Raw genomic sequence first — 9,167 nt, forward strand, 5'->3', positions numbered from 1 at the left:
GTGGTCGCCGTCGATGCGACGACGTTCTGTTTCTAATTTAAGACGCGTCGATTTGTACGATTTATGGTAAACGTTACGAAAGAACGAACGAACGATTACGCGCGCGCGACCCGCACAACATTTCGATCGTGTTACTTAAATACTTTTACGGAAGCCTTTCTCGTATACTGTTTTATCATAAACCGTGTATTTACTATTATTATTGCTATTATTGTTGCAATTATCAACGCGCTTTTACTATCTACCATTAGTATACTCATTGTTAGTTCATTTAGTGTACGTTTATTTCGTAGTGGACGTTTCTGTTGATCAATTTGGACGTACGACTGTATTCGATATATGTAACACATTCCCAAGCTGTACACTGTTTATTAAAGAGGAATAAAGGAGAAAAAAGAAGAGTTCTAATGAGGAAGCGTTTTAAGTATTAGGTAGGAAGTTCTAATCTAGTAAACAGAAATTAAATTAACGAATGTTGTGTACATAGATATTGACTATTGTAATGATTAATATAAACTGCTTATAGATGTAATGTATTTTTTGTAGGGACCATAATGTATAAGCAGAACAATATGAGAATGTTTTTTTTTTTGTTTCCTTTGAAAACGGTACTTGAATGGTGATATGCGAGCATGAATCCGACGATTCTAAGATAAGGTTAATGCAAAAAGAAAAAAAAAATGATGAAAAAAAAGCAATACGCGTTTGCTTGCGAGACAATGAATACGAGGAGAAATGTTCAAGAGTTATGGGTTTGAGAGAGATAAATATTATATAGAAGCTCATGAGAAAATTAGTGTATCGAATGTTTTAAAGATTGCGAGTTGACAACACGTTGAACGGTTTCGAGACGTGTTCGATGGAAAGATATAGAGCGTTACATTTTGTTTGCGAAGCTCGCAGAGAAGATTCTGTTGAAGACTTTACGGTGTGTTTACGGCGAAAACGGAATCTTTTCTGAGAGTGGAACGGCAAATGGGAGGAAAAGCTTGGGCCTCGAAAATTGCTAAACGCTATAGCACGTTTAAAATTAATTGGCTGCTGAAGGCCATCGAGAAGTAATTTATGTAGTTTGTTTACTTTATTACACTATTTTTTGTCTCTACATTCTACGTTTGTTTTCCTTCTCCCCGTTGTTTATTTTCATTCTTTTTATATCACACCCGGAATCTGTGCCAGATCCAGAAATTATACCTGCAGTCTTTAATCGTAGTGAGCTTGCAATTATTCCGTGTTCCTTATTTTATTTCACCATTCCTCGTTTCACACTGTTAACAGATTAGATCGAGAAATACACTTACACACACACACTTGATAGAAAATGTATTTTCCTTTTTTACGAATATTGTTCACGAAGTTTTATTTCTTTCAAATTTGTTTAAAAGTACTAGCGAATTGATAAACAAGAGAAACATTACTTGTACCGTAGTGTGAGAGCACTGGCCTTAAACAACCAGTTAATTTCAGGCAGTCTGTATCCTAACAAACTACGAGAAATTGTAAGAAAAAAAAAAAGGGAGGAATTACATTTGCCGTTATGAAAGGTGGTATCGAAGTAGCAAAAGTGTTTGTTCGTTAAAGCGTCTGTGACTTTTAAAAGCATTTTAGTCCGATTTCCAGCAGTTTGTTAACCTGATACCTTGACACGCGACACACACATACAAACGCTCACGTACTCACTTACACTTTGTATATGTTACTTTCGTACGGTTATTATACACTATACAAATTCTTATACCAGAGCAAAACTTACTTGAATTTAGTCGCACAGCGAGTAAAATCATTCAAAAAACATTGGACTATTATGTTAACATGTTCAGGGCGGTAGTGAAATTCACGAAACGCTCGTTGTTGCCGGCGTTTGTTATAAATGGACAGTTCGTTTTTACCGAAGTGTTTATTACCGTTAATACTTAGTTTTTCACTCTTTAATCATTTCACCCTTTCAATATACGTGTTTTTTCACAGAATATTATCAAGTAATACGATGACCCATCGATGGGTCACATCGAAAAATAAGAACATCACGCGATGACCCACCGGTGGGTCACGTTAACAAATGAGATCATTCGATGACCCATGGTGGGTCACGTTGACAAGAGCATCATTGGATGACCCACTGTGGGTCACGTCGGCAAATAAGAGCATCACAGGATGACCACGCGTGGGTCACACTGTCCTGAACGTGTTAAAGAAGACAGCAAAAACCGCCATTTTGATACGTTGATCACGATGGAACGAATGATTTCGACGCTGCCGATTTCGTACTTATGAAACGGTATAAACACTTGAAATAATATTGCCTTAAAAACGAAAGATTAAAAAAAAACGTAATTCATAAGGAACGCTCTGACGATGGTACAAGTGGCAAAAGGAAATTAATGGTGATGATGAATGATCGTAATTTGCAGAGACATATATAAAAATAATATAGACGTAAGAAAATCTCGTATTGTCAAAGAAGATTTATCATTTCCTCAAATATTATATAAATATATAATTCGAGCTGAACCTTCTGTTTCATATCAGACACCGAAAACTCTTCCTTAGGTATGGAATGAACACAGATCGTGAATCGTGTTAGAATTTTGAACGATTTCGTTGTGCGTTTCACTAGGTGGCGAGAAGACGGCCGATAATAATTGACTGTTATTATTGGGGATCGTCTTCTCCGCCGCTCAACGAAACTTAACATTTTTTTCCTCTCTCAGAAGTAAGGCACAAACAATGTATTTACAATGAATAAATGTTTTGAAAACTGTTAAACTACCGCGTCATCATTATTTAAAAAAATTTTTTTAAGATGTCTTTAGCAGTTGATTTCAATCTTTTTAACTTGCTCTAATTATTTAGCTGTCAGCCTTGATATTAAAAAAGGAAGAATACATTTACTTTATGAATTACTTTTTATGAATTATCATTACTGTAAAGTTTTTTATGGTGGTACAGATGTTTTCTATAATATCTTCAACTGTATGTTTTCGTAGACTATACTAATTATCCTATTCACACCTTTTCAGGCACTAATTATGATTTTCTGGGAATTTATTTTTAGGAAAGCGAATAAGTGTGATTCACATTTGCTTGAGTTACTTTAGTTAAAGATGTAATAATTCCATCAGCAAATATTAGAGTTCCTCTGAAAAACTTCCATTCTATAACCATTGCAATCAACTTTCACCTAAGAAAAAGACGCAGAAAATAGAAAGGTATTATTTTCTAAATATAACATCGCAAGATCATCCCTTTTTTCATTAAACTTACAATAAAACTCGAAGCTTGCACTTTATTAAGCGTGCTTTAGTTGGATGACCTGCGGTACTAAATAAAAGTAACCGCGTTCGCGCACGTGTCGCCTATGAATAATAATTATCTGGGGTCGTGAAGCGCGAGTTTTAATCGCGTCGCAGATTTGCAGTTCGATGTGTGTCCCTAGAAAATATATGCTATGTGAGCGGTTAATATAATTTTACGCAACATTGAGTTACACAATGAATTCTTTTTCTGGAAAATTAAGAAAGAACATAATAATTTCATTGAATCAGATAAACCGACACGTGCTGGTCGTGTACCGATCGATAGAACAAAAAAAAACGACATCAAGATAACATTTCGCAACATTGTTTGCCGGCAAATTGGCGGTTGTACCGCTTGATAAACATTCGAATGTGGCGCCACCCGGTCGACTAACCAATCGCGTGACAGAGCGACTGTAGCCACCTCGCGGCCTTCTTCCGCCATTTCCGTCAGTTGTCCACAGGCTTCTTTGGCGTGCGGACGTACGCGAATAATCTGTGTGTTCTGTCATCTACGGAGTCGCGTTTTCACTAACGAACGCCCCACCGTACCTTCCATATTCAATGTGTATGGCGATTCAGGTGAGTGTTCAAAGGCCGTAGATATTCTAAAATCGTTCCTGACATAATTAGAGAGGAATGTGTTTCGCGTGTACGCGCCAATGTCTCTCCCGACATCGAAAAGTCGATCGTTGCATTCGCGTTCGCCGTGTACGCGCGCGTGACCCTTGTCTGGATGCGTGCTTCTCTTCGTGTATACTATGTTCACGTTACGTGTGCTCCTCGGTGCGTGCTCGTGCGTGCATGGAGTGCGCGCGCGCTTCTCGTGGACGATTCACCCGTCCCATACACGCTCGTTTACACGCACGAAATACGTGTGTAGCGCGGACGACGAACTCCGGCGTCCCGTCGAAAGCCGCCGTCACCGTAGTCTGCCTGCTTGCCTGCCTTCCTTCCTTCCTTCCTTCCTTCCTTCCTTCCTTCCTTCCTTCCTTCCTTCCTTCCTTCCTTCCTTCCTTCCTTCCTTCCTTCCTTCCTTCCTTCCTTCCTTCCTTCCTTCCTTCCTTCCTTCCTTCCTTGCCTTTGCCTCTCTGTCTACCTTCCCGTGTCCCTCCGTTTAGAAATAATTCCTCCGCAGGGGCTTATGGTGCGCGTGAAAAAGACGTGTCCTTTTATGATCCACCTTAAGCCGATCCCCTTTGGAAAGCGGTCCGTCCGCATTGTTTAACGGCGACGAGCCACGAATTCCTAGTGCCAGTGTCCGGAGGACACGGCATGCCATGCGCCGAAAGCCTTTACCCACGATGGAATAGACCAGCATTCTTTCTCTCAGACGGACTTATGCGCTCTCTGTAAACACGTTCAGTTGGCCAAGTCCGAATGACAGACAGGCAACGAATGGAGGCACGCTCGCACGACACGCGGACTGCACGCCAGGGGCACGCGTGCTTCTGTTTTGCTTCGTGTGCGCTGATCACAGAGCGATCCACATTATGATCGATCGTGGGCACACCCGTCTCTTTCTTCTGAAGAAATCAAATCTAGTTCGACCGATTTGTAGTGTTATCATTCTGCCCCGTACAGGAGCATCACGTCATTGTTTCCTTCAGCGCGAATTAAAATGGCAGAATATCGCGAGTTCAGGTTCACGCGTGCAACCGAAGAGTGGGAGGGAACGAGACACGATGTCTGTGACACGATAAACGCGTGAAAAGAACTTTGAATATTTTGTGTGATTTTTTTTTCTCTCTTTTTCTGTACTGTGCCACGATGATGATCGTAGAATCGTTTTGAATTGTGTGAAGTTAGCCACTTAGCGATTCGTTGCTTTTGACCGCATGCTGGACGGAAGTCACTACGTTAATCGAATGCTTTTTAACAAGGATTTTTTCGGATTTTTCACTGTAAGTTGGCAATAATTATTTCCTTTTATTTCAAGTGAAGTACGTAGTCTATCTGTTTAATGTTTTAACCGAGGGAAAGAATGAATGGAAAACGTAGCGTGCGGAAATAGGTTATAGGTTAAGCCGACGAAGGGATGGGTTAAGCGATTATCGCGTAAAAATTTTCGTTGCGTATATAGGTGTATTGGTCGCTACGAAATTATCACGTTGACCAATCTCGTGGTTCTGCGTCATTCTCGGAAATGCTGTACACATATTGACTCGTGTTGCATCGCTATCGTATGACGTGAAATTACTCTTCATTATAATTGCTTCCTATTTCATCCTTTTTACCAATCGTATATACATGTTTACGGTTTCTATAAGCGTAAAAAACCACATTTTTCAATAAAATTCAGAAATTCCCGATTATTATAAAACATTGGTATCTATATTTACAGTTCAAGTCACGCTTTAGATAAGAACGTAATACTTCGAAAAATGTTATGCCAAATTCCCGCGCGTGTTAATAAATTAGAATATATTTGTGATCCGACACGCGTTTTACCGGTCAACTGACGTCAAATAACACAAGGTCGTGTATGCATCTTTCAGACGTTGCTGGGCAATCCATAAATTTGCAATTGTTTCGAGCAGTCATTGAGAAATATCACGAAATACATGTCGAATGGCCATTTTAGTGGCCATTTTATTGTTATTTCTATCCCGATCGAAGTAATTCGATAGGATAACCTAACTTACAAACTGGTCGCTGTTTTCGATAGAAAAGAATAAGCGATAGAAAACGTCATACGTAGTAATATAAGTAGTAAATTGTTTTCGACAGATTTCTTCTGTGTCAGTGTGTTTGACGTTTCAAGGTTAATCCCGTTTATTTCTTAATGAAAGTATATTGTGTATAGAAAAGAAGATTAAACAGCAGTGGTGTTCTCAAAGTGTAAAAGTGGTATTTTTAAAGTGAAAAACATTTGTATCGGTAAATAATATTTTTGAAGGTGACAGTTTCTTTTTAAATTACTTCAAATATATTTTCCCGTTTCGATGTTCGAATTCTGAAAATTCATTCGAGAGAAAAATTTTCCTTTGAAGCACAAATATGTTTTTACGTACGTTGCCCTTGAACTTGCAGGGTTAGTCGTGTTTTGAAACTGTGTATTTTCAAGTTAAACGAATAGTTCAGTTGAAAGAATTAGAAGTGTAATATATTCCTAGTATCGTGTGTTTTCGTATTGGATTTATTTTGTCACCTTGCTGTTAATTTACTTAACGATTGTCATTGACCGTGTGTCACGTGCGGATCACTTAAAATCATAACATGATCATCATAGTTGTTGAACGCCTATGGGCATTTTCCACGCTGAATGAACGGTTCGTCGACTACATACCGGGTGCCCGTTAGAAAATAATTATTTATCATTTTGCAACTGTTAAGAAATGTATGTGAAGTTGAATTTAAATATCAACCAACATTCGTTCTTGATTTCTAAACTAAGTGTGCCCTTTCGGTAGCAATAAAATGAAACGTGTAAACTTCAAAATAGGTTATTTTTATTTTACTCTTTACTCAACAAACTGATCGTTAAAAAAGTAACTGTAATTTTGGTGCTTGGTGGATTAATACGATACAGTGGAAACAATAAGACATTTGATTTGTAAAGAGTGACCCTGTATATAGTAAGCAAAGTTTATTACGCACTGTGCATCGAATAGGCTTTCTCTTGAGCGTTGTAAAGCTTTCAGCGTGAGCTTCGACTACTTTCCACGCGCGACGGCGTTTATCATTCGGTCATCGATACACGATTTGTCTGAGTTGAATTTATTCCCGTAATCCAGTGCTAATTCTCGCAGCATTGCCGAGTATCTCGCGCGTTCAATCGATTTTGTCAACGGAACAGAGGGAAATTTTCCATCGTGCAGGATTTCTTTGAAATCTACTTTCACCTCATTTTGAATTACTTAAGTAACCGTGATCGAGCATTTGCAAATTAAATCGATCGTTTTACGTGATTTACGTCGACCAATGATACTCGTTCGGTGAATTGCTTTCACGATAAGAGTCTACAGCCGAATGTGATAAATATAATTAAATAAATTTAATTTGATGCAGTGATTATTGTTAAAGGTTAATTTGCAGATGAACGAGTACAGTGGAGATTTTTGAATTATCATCGAAGCAGGAGATATAAAATAGATATTCTACCGAGTGTTTCGAATTGTTTTTAGGTTAGGTTAGTGTTTGTACAGGAAATATTCAGTGTTGTGATAGGTTGTTTTTTTTTTTTTTTTTTAGAGAAACTTTGTCTTACTCGGTGAATCACTGCAGAGAATTTCTGTTAGTACTGTTTTTTATTTTAATACTTAATAGGAGTCAACCTTTTGAATATTCATTTTCCAACATTTTATGTACAATCTTAATTCACTGAATAATCACTTTATGCTTCCTCTAAATTAGCGTTCTTCCTAGGTTTTTCTTCAGGAACATTCGAAGCATTGTATAGGATAATAGAATAATTTATGTAAATCGTTTTCGATCTGCGTCATTAAATCAACATGGTGGCTCTCAAATGCAACATAAAAGGACGATTAAAAACATTTTCACTTTGTACAAATTAAACAATACCTCTTCAGCACCGTTAAATGGTACAACTTTCAGCTACATTTCAAAATCAGTTTCACGTTACGATGATGTCAATTTTTCTTTTGTAAATCAGTCGCAAATGTCTACTTCGTTTTTGTCAAATAGGTGAAAAAATAGAATATATTTTCTGGTCTGCCATAAAATTTTAATAATTAATCTGTGTGTCCTGAGATTAAAAAAAACGTTGAAAATCGCCGATGTGGACCAATATAACTCAAAAAATAAATTAAAATACCGACGTTTTGTATGCACCAGCCTAATTAGAATGAATCAAACGCTAGAATTTTTATTACGTGCTGACTATAACTCGACGAATTGGTAAATTCGTGGTGGCGTACATTCTTTTATCAAAACTGCTCGACCAGCGTTATTCTCGTTTCTACAAATTGCCAACCATGGCGGCCAGTTTTCTGGGAAAAATGCGTGACGTCATTCACTCCCACGATCTGTACATAAAAAGACAGAGACAAGTGTTTGGCGTACTGTCGTTCCTCAGTTTTTCGCGCTTTATTTATGTCTAGGAATTTGGTGTTTTTTTTTTTTTTGCAGTATTTTTGAAATCGTTTCTAATAATAGATTTGTTTGTCTGTTTTTTTTTTTTGTTTCGATTGTTTAGGGTGTTGTAGTAATTTTAATAACGAAAAAGTGAGTAGAAGGTAGTGATTGTTGAGATGGTTATTTATTTGTTCATCAAATTTCTCTTCCAATCATTTTTTCGTTATAGTACAGTATAGCCCTGCATACAAACGAGAACTGAAATTCTTCTAAAAAAGTATCGCATTTGCTAGTAATAATTAGAAATTGTGGTAATACTCAGATTTAGTTTTAGCAAATACATTAAATTCAAATTAACGAATGCGTTTTCCATCTTAAAAAAATCAACAAAAATAAAACACGAATTAATATTATTAACCTGATAACTTGGTTAAATCTATTCTATGTCTAATTAAATTTAAATTAGTATATTTTTCAACTAACATAAGTATAACCATATAATTGACCCTTTGCACTCCAAGAATTTTTTGATAAGATTAGATAGCAGTTTCAGTGTACTTTTGCGGAGAAACTTTTGGAAAGAGGAAAAGATTTTTAGTGTTGATAGATTTATTTATTTCTATTTCTTATGTTAATTTTCATTATTTGCTAATATAAAAAAAAAAACCGGAATTGTACGTTTTAAAATTCTCCAAAGTAATTACTCATCGTCGCCATAACAGCGCCATTAGAGTGCAAAGGGTTAAAAGTAGAAGATTCCTCAATGAACGAATTATTTCAAACCCTCTAATCACCAGCTAACTAACTTCTCCGAATTTAGCCATGAACAGTCCT

At 37.0% G+C, this 9,167-nt stretch overlaps 1 protein-coding gene across 1 annotated transcript in view; it reads left to right on the forward strand.

Annotated features, from left to right (window-relative positions):
- The first annotated feature begins 3,763 nt into the window (after positions 1-3,763).
- The window catches only part of LOC108572330 (protein tyrosine phosphatase type IVA 1), a 77,768-nt gene continuing 72,364 nt past the window's right edge, over positions 3,764-9,167 (forward strand). Inside the window, exon 1 of the mRNA XM_017934544.1 lies at positions 3,764-3,878. The gene's annotated coding sequence lies outside the window, so the exon portion shown is untranslated. The remainder of the gene's footprint in view (positions 3,879-9,167) is intronic.

This window comes from Habropoda laboriosa, unplaced genomic scaffold (assembly GCF_001263275.1).
Source record: "Habropoda laboriosa isolate 0110345459 unplaced genomic scaffold, ASM126327v1 scaffold65, whole genome shotgun sequence".
Lineage (NCBI taxonomy): Eukaryota > Metazoa > Arthropoda > Insecta > Hymenoptera > Apidae > Habropoda > Habropoda laboriosa.